We start from the raw sequence: 13,757 nt of genomic DNA, 5'->3' as shown, positions 1-13,757 counted from the left end.
GCTATTTATGGGCCAAAGACCTTTGGTGCATCTCAACTACTCAGTGCTATTGGAGTCACATTGATAAGGATATGATCCTGGAGAGATGGACCAAACACTTCCATAGTGTTCTCAATAGACTGTCATCAATCAATGCTGAAGCCATTGACTGTTATACCTCAGTTTGAAGTCAATTCCTCTTTAACTGAATTTCCACCTGAAGAAGAGGTTTTGAATGCCATTAGGCTCCTGTCATGTGGCAAGGTGCTTGGTACGGATTCTATTCCAGCTGAGATTTACAAGGCAAGGGAGTCCACTGCATATTCAAAAGGTGATTAAAAATTTTCAGGTTATATGGCAAGAGGAAGTTGTTCTCAGGAATTCAAGGATGCCTCTATAGCCCATTTCTATAAAGGGAAAAGAAATAGGTTGTCCTGTGACAATCATATAGTGGTAGTGGTGGTGGGGGTTTCTCTCTTAATCATTGTTGGCAAGATTCTTTCCAGAGTCCTCCTTAATAGGCCGATCCTTCACCTGGAAGATGGTGTAGTAGCAACCACATGGGCACACAGGGCAGGCTACTAGCATAGGTTCTTTAATCTGCTTTTCTAAAGGAAAGACAACTTTAAAGGGGTCAACAATCTTACTTTAATTACAGATAAGTAGAAAGAAGTGAGTATAGAAAATACAAGCAGAGAAATTAGCACAGAGATTCAACAGACAGGGCTCCAACAGTCTGAACAAAGTAATACAACCACCTATGTACTAGACTGGGAGAGCACCAATTTCTGAGTAGTTGGGGGGGTTCTTAACAAATGGCTACTCAGAGTCCCATCCAGGAAATCAAAAAGTCCTTCTCATGAGTGAGCCCCCAAAGCAAAATGCCAACCTCCCAGAATATAGAACAAAGACAGCCCCTGATTAGCTCAGAACCAGTAGACACAAAACCTATGTGACTCAGCACAGCTGTGAATTATCAGAGTTCAAAAGAGATCAATCCTTCAGATGTTCACAATTTAACTTGAGCCTGGAAACTGAACTCCAGAAAAAAAAGAAAAAAAATCCTGCTTAGCATATGTTTACAGATAGTCATCTACCTGAGAGCCAGGGTGACTTCAGAAAGGGCTGAGGAACAGTCAATATGGTGTTTGCTGCCCAAGAACTCCAAGAGAAATGCCAGGAGCAGAACAGAGTTCTGTATACAAGGCTGATCTGACCAAGGCCTTTGATACTATCAGTTGTGAGGACTTGTGAAAGATCATGGAAAAATTTGTTGCCTAGGGAAGTTCATCAGTATTGCACATCAGTTTCTTGACAGCATGCTTGCACAGATTCTGGATAATGAATGATGCTCTCATGCTTTCCCAATCACCAATGGAGTAAAGCAGGGCTATATGCTTTCTCCCATGATTTTTCGCATGATGTTGGACACCTTCAATGAGGATGAAAATGGCATCAAGGTCAGCTACCATACTGATGGTAAATAGTTTAACTTGAAAAGGCTCCAAACTAAGACCAAAGTAGAGGGCATGACTTTTTGTTAGCACTCAAAGCAGTCTCTCAGGCTGAGATGTAATAAAGTACAGATCAATTCTCTGCCACTTGTGCTAATTTGAACCTGATAATTAACACCAAGACAACAAAGATTCTCTACCAGACAGTATCTCATCATCCATACATGGAACCGTCGATTACAGCAAATGGAGAGATTTTGAATGCTGTGGTAGTGTACTTTTCAGGGATGTACACATAGATGATGAGGTTGATGCATGCATTGCCAGAGCTATCTCAGTGTTTGGTAAGCTCCAAAGCAAAGTGTGAGAGAGAAGAGATATTAGACTGCCTGCCAAACCAAAGGTCTACAGGGTCCTTGTGCTGACCTCATTGTTGTATGGCTGTGAGATCTGGACAGTGTACTAGCTCCAAGCCAGGAAGCTGAATCACTTCCATTTGAACTGTCTTAGGAAGATTCTGAAGATCCCCTGGCAAGATAAGGTCCTAGACACTGAGGTCCTGTCTTGAGCTAAACTGCCAAGCATTCAAATTTTATGGTAGAGAGTGCAACTCCAATGGGTTAGACATGCTGTTTGAATGCCAAATGTACATTTGACTAAAAAACTATTTTACAGAGAACTCACACAAGGCAGGAGCTCACACAGAGGTCAGAAGAAGCAATTCAAGGACTGTCTGAAGGTCCCTCTGAAAAACTTTGGAATCATTTGTGACACATGGGAAACACTGGCTTGGGATCATCCAACATGACCTGCTCACATCAAAGAAGGCACTGTGCTTTATGAGTAAAGAAGAATTGCAGTAGCTCAAAAGAAATGTGAGATGTACAAATTTAGAGACATTTTCACTCCAAATGTTCATATGGACTGTTTGTGCCCAATCTGTGACAGAACCTTCTGAATTCATATTGGTCTGATCAGTCATGGTTAGACACACTGTACCTTGACCCCAATATAGGGGTCAAATTACTTTGGTCCTGTATGAGAACAAGACAATAACCAACCAACCATACACGCACACACACACACGCAGCTGGCAGCGAGGTGGTACAGTGGAAAAAGTACCAGTCCTGTAGTCAGGAGGACCTAAGTTCAAATACAGCCTCAGATGCTAACTAGCTATATGACCCTGGGCAAGGAACTTAACTCTATTTGCTTCAGTTTCCTCATCTGTAAAATGAGCTAGAGAAAGAAATAGCAAACCACTCCAGTATCTTTGCCAAGAGGGTTGCAAAGAGTAGGCTACAACTGAAATAACTAAACAACAACAAAAATACAAACACATACATGCACATGTATAAAGTGTGCAAGTATAATGCGTATATATATATATATGTATATATACATATGATATATGTACATATACACACGATATATATACACACACGCGAAATAAGGAGACACTGGAGGTAGGGAAGTCTGTTAGAAGAATATTGTAAATGGTTTATTATTACCTGTTGGTAAGCAAGGCATTCATGGGAGCAGTGGCCTTGAGCAAGAAAAGGAATGGGATAATTAAAGAGACCCCGCTTCGGCAGACTTAACATCGAAAAGGTCCCTGCATCGGGACCTTCAAGGCTAGTGTGGGGGAAAGGCTTGGCCCGAGTTTCTCTTGACCTGGGAAGGTGATCTCTTCCTTCAGGGCATGAAGCCTCTAGATAGGAGTATGGGCCACTGAGGCACAGTTGTCTTCCTTGGCCTTACCCCGTAGATTGAACTCTTGCTGTAAAGCAGTAGGAGGAGACACAACTGACCACTAAAGGAACATACACTAAGGTCAAAAGGACAAAACCCACCCACAATTCTCACAAGAAGAAAATAAAACAGCAGAGTCTCCACAGATACCCCACGTGCTAGTCTTGCATGTCTTCTGTGATGTATTTCTAGTACCTTCCCAGGATCCCAGGCTGTTAGAGATGGGAGATAGGTTTAAGATCATTCAGTCTAAATCCCCTCATTTCACAGTTGAGTAAACAGTCTCTGAGAAGTAGGATCAGGGATTTGCCCAGAATCACACAGCTAGAAAGTATCAGAGTTTATCTACAACACCGCTCCCTTCTCTGGCCAATTGTGGACAGTTCACTTAACCCGCTAAACCTCATACTTCAAAGGGAATAATGACATTTGCACTCCCCACCTCACTGAGTTTTCTGAGAAAAGTACTTTGCAAACCTTCAAGGGCTCCAGCTTCTTTTTCACTCCAATAATCACAGTAGTTTTAGAGTTGGGAGGAACTCAGAGGTCTCTGAATTCAACCAGTACATTCTTTTTATAGATTAAAAAAACAAGCCCAGAGAGTTCTTGCAATCTGCCCAAGGTCACACAGGACCTGAGGTAGGATTCAAGCCCAGTTCTTCCTGATCCCAAGTCTAGCAATGCAACAGAGACCCTGAGATTTCTGGAGGCTATATCCCATAATGGAAAAAGTCGAGCACTAGAACTTTGGAAAACTAGGATCTTAAGATTTAGACTTACAGTAGAAGCCATAGAGATCAATTTGTCTAATATCCTCCATTTACAGATGAGGAAACTGAAGCATTGAGGCTTGAAAGTCCTCCTTTATAGATAAGGAAATTGAGGTCCTCTTTTTATCTTAATTCTGTCTCTTACTGTATCCCTCCTAGATTAACAAATAACATCACCTATGCTGTTATCCAAATTATTTACAAGTACAGGACCTCAAGCCTTAAATCAAAGTAATAAATTAAGTGACTGAATTTTAGGAAAAACTCTAATAGCTGTTTGGCCCTTGAGGGAGAGGGATTGGAAGAGTTATTGGTAGTTGTTTTTTCTTGGGGATTCTCAGGTTTCACTCAGAAGAATCAGGCCCTCTCGCTCTATATTCCCCTTATTTTAGGGTGACTAGCCAGTAGGGTTGTTACAGCTGCAAAGAATAAGATTGCCTTCTAGGACTAAGAATTGGCCTATTCCTCCATAACACTAATTATTTAAGGAGGGGTTATCTGCTTCACATACAGCCTAGATTGTCTTACATCCCTGATTTGGTGATGGAATTCTTCAGTAGGATCACAAAGTACGCTGATTAGTTTTGCAGACCTTTTTCCCCTTCTTTACTCCCTATTATAAGGTGTGGTTCTCTCTAGGAAGGGGAAGGAGGAGGAATACATTGGAAAATGTAGGTGATGTATAAACAAAAGGTGTTATTTTAAAAATTTTTTATTTAAAAATAAGTTATTAGTTATTATTTTCCTTCTCTATTTCCAAATGTCCTCCTTTGTGAAGTGGAAGGTTTCATTATTCTGAAGATTAAGATTTTTTTCCTCCATTAGGAGGGCTTATGCCTATATCTCCATTTAAGAAAGGCCATGTTTTCTATGCTGAGGAAATGACTAAATTTAGTTGGCCCCAGGAGGAAAGACGTGTCTCAGAGAAGCTTGATTGTTCCTTGCTTGATGCACACTCCTGTCCCCTGGGCTTTTCCCAATCAGGAATGTGTGCTGTATTCCCCAAAGTAAAAATAACTCAGATGGACAGTGACTAATCGTTATACCATTAAAAAAAAGTTTTCTGGATTTTAAAGAAATAATTTGAATTTTAATTCAAATCAACAGACAGCATTGCCCATTCACTGTGTTAAGTACTGCTAGGGGTAGAGAAGCAAAGAAAGATATCCAATAGTAATAATAGCTCCTATATTCAGAACACAAGCTGTGCAAATTGCTTTCAGTCAGTCAGTCAAAAAATATTCATTAATCAATGTCATAAAAATGTCATAATCAATAATCAATGTCATAAAAAAAAACCAATTGTGTGAGTTGTATAAGATGTGATTCAGAGGAGGGTAATCATGCTAGTAAAGAATGTGCCAAATGACAACTAGGTTGAAGGAACTGGAGATATTTAGCCTGGAACAGAGAAGATTTAAGAGTATATGATAACTGTCTTCAAGTAATTGAGGGATTGTACTATGGAAAAGAGATCAGCTTTGTTTTAATTGATCACAGAGGGAGAACTAGGAGTAATGAGTGGAAATTGTAAATAGGTGAATTTTTGTTTAACATTCTAATGTCATTTTCAACCCAGGAATCTATACTAGTCTCCAGAACTATACTAAGATACTATACTAAACTCTTGGTCTCCCTCAGAAGGAAAATAATTTTGGGTTTACGAGAGTGAATGGCTCCTTCCCCTCGGACTTGCATTGTACATATAACTTATGGTTTGTAGCACAGGACAAAGTTCAGGTCTTTCATACCTTTGTATCATGCATCAGTCCCTTGCTACTACTCCTTCCTAAGAGGCTAATGCTGCCCAGGAACTCCTCCCTTTCTCTCTAGAAGTCTAGGTCTTAAAGTGATGGGAGATGGAGGCAGTGGGGGACCCTGCCTTTTCCAGCTAAAGTCTTTAACAGGTTTCAGTGTGACTGAGGCAGTGCCCATTCAGTGATTAAGGCTTAATAAAAAATGAGGCAAAGAATGGCCTCTTTAAAAAAAAAAATAGATCTGGGAAGGGAAAAATGTTCAGAGTTTCTGGCCAAAACATAAACAATTGTTATTTACATTCATTCTGAGCCAATCAGGACCCAAACAGTGATCAAGTAGGGCTTGGTCTGGGATCAGAGTGATTTGGGGTTAAGACTGGTCTTTAAGAGAAAAAACCCATCTCCAGTTGTCCTGCCACATATGTGGCCACTGGATCCAGATGGCTCTAGAGGAGAAAGTGAGCCTGGTGACTTTGCATAGCCCTCACTTAAATCCAATTCACTTGCTTGTTATAGCATCACCTCCCTGATGTGATGGTCCTCTTTGAGAACAAAGGACAAAGAGCAACCTCTATGAGTAGAGAAGGAGCTTCCCGCTAGGGACCAAACTTCCAAGTGGGCAATACATTTTTCTTTCTTTCTTTTCTTTCATTCATTCTTTCTTTTTTTCTTTCTTCCTTCCTTCCTTCCTCTCTCTCTCTCTCTCTCTCTCTCTCTCTCTCTCTCTCTCTCTCTCTCTCTCTCTCTCTCTCTCTCTCCCTCCCTCCCTCCCTTCCTTCCTACCTCTGGATCAACATACTTTTGCAATTGTTTCTCTATGGCTGGGTCCAGGAATTCTTCCAGGCTTCTATCTTAGATGCTAAGGGTAATCCAAAACTCAGATACTTCCTAGGGACCAGTTCCTCCTCATATTTCTGATGTCTGACCTGTGCTCAGTTCCCTCTGATTTGCTCCAAATAGGGAAAAGTGTCAACTCTGCAACTGCCCCTACTTTTTATGGGCCCAGCATGAAGGAGCAGCTCATTCTCAAAGTACCTAGAGCCACTTGATTCAACCCCCAAATATAAAGCTTAAGATGTCCTCATCCTCTAAAATAGATGCTCATCACCTGAAGAATGATTAAACAAATTGTGGTACATGAATGTAATGGAACATGGCTGTGCTATAAGAAATGATAAATATGACAAATACAGAGAAGCATGAAAAGACACATAGAACTGATGCAAAATGACACGAGGAACCAAGAAAACAACATATACAAAGACCATAACAATGTAAATGGAAAGAATAACCACCAAACCAACCCAAAATGAATGTTACAGAATTACAAAGAACAAGCATGACACCACAGAAAAGAGGAGAAAGACACCTCCCCTCTCTCCTTTGCATAGGTAGGGGATCCCACAGAAGTAAATATGTCATATGTTGTCAGATTTTTTTTCCCCAAGTGTTGATTGCTTTTGCTTATAATTTTCTCCTTTTGTTTTTTCTTAAAAGCATTGATTGCTATATGGGATAATTCTCTGAGAGGGAAAGGAGGAGAAGAGGTAGAAGAGGAAATGTAGGTCACATAAAATATCACAAGAGATATTAAATAAAAATATATTTTAAAAAAACTCTAGATGCCTTAATAAGCATGCCCCAGTAAACATCCCCCAGTGTTCTCAATGGATTTCTATACATGCTCCATAGAAAGATATGAAGTCCCAAAGGTTTACCCCACCCTACAAACTCATCAAGTTTATCAAGGAACTTCCCTGATCAACTCCTACATCTCTTGTATATGTATAGTATACATGACAATGCTCTATTTATCAGAGTGTTACTTTCACCATAACAGAGAGCAAGCTTAAGATATTATAGATCCCACCAGGATTCAGTTTTCCTTGTAACATTTCATTCAAAAGAGACTACATTGGGAAACTCCAGTGTTATTTCTCCACAAGAACATATCTAGTCCTTAGAACTCAATTTTTATCTTGTTTTTACCCCTCATTGACTATTAATGTACCTATCAACAAGCAATTTCCAAGCCCCTGGTATGTGCTGGGCATTGTTCTAGGCACTGGGTATATAAAGACAAAAAGGAAACATTCCCTGCCTTCAGGAAGCTCACATTCTATCTTACTCTTATGTCCATTCCTGTGCTAATTGTTTGAAAAGTGACCAAGATAGAGTTCCTGTCCTTCTGGAATTGATAGAGATGGTAAAGGACATATACTTTGCTGTCAAGGAGTTAAAAATCAAATATTTAAATAAATGTAATTATTTATATGTCTCATGCTGCCTATACAAATAAGCTATTTCCCATCAATGACAAGATGCTCAAGAAAATCTCGTGAATCTCTATAGTAAATGAGACTTTCAGTCTCAATGGGGAGGAAGCATGTATATAGCAAATTCTCAGAGAGAAAAGGGGCTGTGCCTGGCAAAAGAATGCTGGTTTTGTTTTGTCTTGTTTTCTTTCTTTTTTATTTTTAACACAACTCTAAAATGTCACAGTAACAAACACCATGGGCTCAGCAAGTTCCAGGAAAAGGTCTGAGTTATCTGTGCAGTCTAGGGCAAGCCAGTTTCTTTACCTGAACATGAGTTTTCTATCAGTAAAAACCTTATCTTTTCCCCCTTTAATTCTTACTAAAGCATGTGGAAGAATTGGGGAACCTTCAGAAAAAGAACAAAATGTAAAGAATTTGGGCATATTCTATGTGGAGCTCCTTTCTCTAGAAGTTAGAATATTTCTAGAAAACTAGGCGGCAGAGATAGCTTGATGGCTCAATGGATAGAGCCTGGAGTCAGGAAGATCTGAGTTCAAATCTGGCCTCAAACACTTACTAGTTGTGTGACCCTGGGCAAATAACTTAACCTCTGTTTGCCTTAATCCACTGAAGAAGAAAATGGCAAACCATCCCAGTATCTTTGCTAGGGAAACTCCATGGATAGCATCGTACATGGGGTCATCAAGAGTCAGACATGGCTGAACAACAGTGTACTGGACTGGACTACAAAGCCTGGGGGAATGCTTAGGTCCTCTGTGGTTGGGAGGAAACTCTCTATATAGGAAGTATGGTTTATATTTGATTAGATTCTCCTTGAGGGCAGAGACCAAGACTTTTTCAGCTTTGTATTCCCATAGCTAGCCCTGTGTCCTACATGTAGTAAGGACTTATTAATTATATGTTGAATTGAATGGAATTGAGGTGGTTATATTATAGTGACAAGAGACTAATACATACATAAAAGTGCATAGCCACACATACAGACAGACCTATATGTACATATATATGCACTTAAGCATACAAATACACACATATACATATATATGTATATGTGTATTTACACACTTATGTTTCATATACATATACACTCAGACAGACATAGGACCTGGGTTTCAAATTCTGGCTCTGCTGCTTAATATCTATGTCACCTTGAGCAACTCACTTCCCTTCCTTGGGCTTCAGTTTTCTTCTTTCTTTTTTTTTTTTTTATAGTTTTATTTATTTTAGATTTCAACATTCATTTCCACAAAATTTTGAGTTCCAATTTTTCTCCCCATCTCTCCACTTCCCCCACCCCATAATACCTTGCATTCTGATTACCCCTTCCCTCAATGTGCCCTTCCTTCTATCACATTCCACCCTTCCTTTATCCTCATCTTCTCTCTTTTGTTGTAGGGCAAGATAAATTTCTATACCCAATTACCTGTATTTCTTATTTCCCAGTTACATGCAATAATGATTCTCAACATTCATTTCTAATCATTTGAATTCCAACTTCTCTCCCTCCCTCCCTCCCCACCCATCCCCAGTGACAAGGCAAGCTATTCAATACAGACTATGTATGTGTTATTTTGTAAAAGATTCCATAATAGTCATGTTGTGTAAGACTAACTATATTGTTCTACATCCTACCCTGTCCTCCCCTTTTTGTTCCTATTCTCTTATTTGACCTTGTCCCTTCCCAAAAGTGTTTACTTCTAGTTGCTCTCTTATCCCATTTGCCCTCCCTTCTATCATCCCCCTCACCCTGCTTGTCTCCTTCTCCCCTACTTTCCTGTAGCATAAGATAGATTTTCATACCAAATTTAGTGAACATGTTATTCCCTCCTTAAGCCATATGTGAAGAAAATAAGCTTCTTTTTTTTGCTCTCACCTCCTCCTTTTTCTCCTCTATTGAAAAACATTTTTCTTATCTCTTTTATGAGTGATTGCCCCATTCCATTTCTCCCTTTCTCCTCCCAATATTTTCCTCTCTCACCCCTTAATTTTATTTTATTTTTTTATGGATATCATCTCTTCTGATTCAACTCAACCTATACTCTCTGTCTATGTGTTTGTGTGTGTGTGTGTGTGTGTGTGTGTGTGTGTGTGTGTGTATGGATAATCTCTCTACCTACCCAAATACTGAGAAAAGTCTCAAGAGTTATAAATATTATCTTTCCATGTAGGAATGTAAACAGTTGAGCTTTAGAAAGTCCTTTATGATTTCTCTTTCCTGTTTACCTTTTCATGATTCTTTTTGATTCTTGTGTTTGAAACACAAGTTCTAGTGTTTTCACCATGAATGCTTGAAAGTCCTCTATATCATTGAATTACCATTTTTTCCTTTGAAGTGTTATACTCACTTTTGCTGGGTAGGTGGTTCTTGGTTTTAATCCCAGTTCCTTTGACTTCTGGAATATCCTATTCCAAGCCCTTCAATCCCTTAATGTAGAAGCTGCCAGATTCTGTGTTATCCTGATTGTATTTCCACAATACTCAAATTGTTTCTTTCTAGCTGCTTATAATATTTTCTCCTTGACCTGGGTACTCTGAAATTTGGCCACAATATTCCTAGGAGTTTCTCTTTTTGGGTCTCTTTCAGGAGGTGATGAATGAATTCTTTCAATATTTATTTTGCCCTCTGGTTCTAGAATATCAGGGCAGTTTTCCTTGATAATTTCATGAAAGATAATGTCAAGGCTCTTTTTTTGATCATGGCTTTCAGGTACTCCCATAATTTTTAAATTGTCTCTTCTGGATCTATTTTCCAGGTCAGATGTTTTTCCAATGAGATGTTTCACATTATCTTCTATTTTTTCAATCTTTTGGTTTTGTTTTGTAACTTCTTGGTTTGTCGTATAGTCATTAGCTTCCCTGAACTCCACTCTCATTTTTAAAGAACTATTTTGTTCAGTGAGCTTTTGAACGTCCTTTTTCATTTGGCTAATTCTGCTTTTTAAAGATTTCTTCTCCTCATTGGCTTTTCGAACCTTTTTTTCCAATAGAGTTAGTCTATTTTTAAAGGTGTTATTTTCCTCAGCATTTTTTTGGTTGTCCTTTAGCAAGCTGCTGACCCCATTTCCTATTCATTTTGGAGGTACTAGAGGCAGAAGCCTTGACTTCCTCTGACAGTATGCATTGTTCTTCCTCATCAGAAAGGATGGAAGGAGATACCTGTTCACCAAGAAAGTAATCTTCTATGGTCTTATTTTTTTTTCCCCTTTTTTTGGGCATTTTCCCAGTCAGTTACTTGATTTCTGAATCCTTTGTCAAGAGGAGGGTCCTAGTGTTCGTCCTCCCCCCAGGACCCTGCTCAGGGCTGAGGTTCAGATCAGTTGCTCAATTCCCCCAGGGCTTTAGGTGGGGGTGGGGCCACCACTGATCCACTGCTCAGTTCCCCCAGAGGCTTTAAGCTGGCTGGGAGAATGGACCCAGGCTGCTTCTACAGCCACCATAGCTGCCTGCAGCAGCTGCTGCTGCTGCCACTGCCTCTGCCACTGCCTGAGACCAGTGCTGAGGGGACCCCACTCCCCTCTCACCCAGCTGGGACACTGACATTTGAAGCTTTCTTTATTGCTTGTGGGTTGAGAGATCTGGGACCCTCCCTGCTAGGGATTCTGCCCCGGAGGCCTGTTCTGGTCCTGTTCCTCCCCATGCCATGTGGCCAGGGCTGGGCTCTGCTCTGCTCAAGTCCCATGGGATAGACCTTTCCTGTTGGCCTTCTAGGTTACCTTTGGCTGGAAATCTCTTTCACTCTGTTGTTCTGTGGTTTCTGCTGCTATAGAATTAGTTGAGAGTCATTTTTTACAGGTATTTTGTGGGCTGTGGGGGAAGCATTAGGGTATATACATCTTTCTACTCAGCCATCTTGGCTCTGCCCTCCAGTTTTCCTCTTTCTAAAATGAGGGAATTGGACCAGATGACCTCTAAGGTCTTTTCAAACTCTAAATCCTATGAAGGTTATCCTTTTCAGGGAGAGGCAACTGAAATGGATATGAATATGAAAACCTAAATATATTTTAAGAAAGAACACTAAGCCAATAACTCATAGCCTTGGCCTGAAAGGACATCATCTCTGCAATGGGTGAAGAATTCAGTCATATTACTTACTTTTTTAAGAAAGTCTCAAACTGAGATTAGATTATAGTGAGTTAGCTGTCTAGAAGGGAGTCAGGAATATTATGAACAGGATGAGATGTCGTGTTTGTTTCTGTTTCATTTTATTTTTTAAACTATCGTATTGGCAAATCAAAGGGAAACTGCTTTAGGACAACCTAAGGAGTGCTTCTGTAGGCAGTAATTAAATCTATTAAAAACAACATCCACCACTGCAACAAAGATCACAGACAACTTTAGGCTGTTTTATCCATCTCCTTCCCCTCCCAAGGTCTGAGGGTCAGAAAGAATGGAATTGGATCTTGGCTGAGAAGTGTGAGCTGAAATACTTCCTCAGCGTCACAGAATCTCTTCATCAGGCTAAATATCTCCAATTTCTTTGAACTCATCTTGAGGTCTTTTCCCATTCTGGTTACCCTTCTCCAAATGCTCTCAAGCTTATCGATGTCCCTTCTGAACATTGGCAACCAAACTGAACACACCACTGACCTGAATGCAGATGCACTCTGGCTAGCAGGTAGCACTGCAGGGCTGTGACCTTCAGAGGACTTGCTTCTCTTACTGGAGCCAAAGTTCCCTTTAGCTCTTTTGGCTGCCCACCATCTTTCACTGTTGGATTCTTGTGCTTCAGTTCCACTAAAATTTCTAGTTAGATGGCTTTCGATTTTGTTTTTCTGAAATTGTCCGCAGCCCCTATTCATCCAGTGGAACAACATTTTCAATTCAACAAATTGTTTTGTGATTTATAGAAAAGGATTGACTGATGTGAATGAGATAGTATGAAAGTAGGGACAAGAACCTAGGACTAAGGACTGGAAGACAACAAGGATTAAGTACTGTCTCTGACATTAGCCTGTAAACCTTGACTAAATCACTTAATTTCCCTGAGCTTCAATTTTCTTATGCATCCATCAAATGAGACTATAAAGGCTTATGCTAACTACCTCATAGAATATCATCCATCCACCCATCCATTCATTCATCACATAAGAGCCTGCCATGTGCCAGGCACTATACTAGGCCCTAGGGATATAAAGGAAAATATGGAACAGTCTTCACCCTCAAAGAGTTTCTCTTTAATTGTAGTTAAGAAAATGCATTGTGTACCTCCTCTATTTCTTTGGAGAAAGAAACCCAGGCTATGGGTCTGGAATTTTAGGACAGTTAACGTAACTATTGCTTTTGCTTAACTGAGTTTTTCTTTGTCACAGGAAGGCTCATGATATCCAGAAACAACTGTGCTGCAAAAGGCATCAGTAGTTTTTTTATGTGCATTGAAAACTACAAAGCCCTCTAGAAAAATGAACTATGTTCTCTTTGGTCCCTTATTCATTCTTATTCCATTTTAGGGGAGACTATTTCTTGTTAATATTTAATTGTTGAATTTTTAGAATTTTTACTTGACATATTTTAATTGGATTAGCCCTAATATGAAGAATTCTTGACTGAAATGTTTCCTTCTGCATGATAAAAAGTTTTATGGGCAGGACTTTGCAGTATCTGGTCTGAGTGATATTTTAAACTATGTAATTAAATCATTAAAGGAGCAGCCTGATAAAGTGGAGAGAGCCTGGAGCCACACAGACCTCTGGGCTCAAGTCCTGCTCCTGTCACATACCAATGGGGTGACTTTAGACAAGTCACTTAATCCCTGGTAATTCTCTAACA

This window comes from Notamacropus eugenii, chromosome 5, assembly GCF_028372415.1.
Source record: "Notamacropus eugenii isolate mMacEug1 chromosome 5, mMacEug1.pri_v2, whole genome shotgun sequence".
NCBI classification, from domain to species: domain Eukaryota; kingdom Metazoa; phylum Chordata; class Mammalia; order Diprotodontia; family Macropodidae; genus Notamacropus; species Notamacropus eugenii.
Note: the sequence above shows the minus strand (reverse complement) of the source record.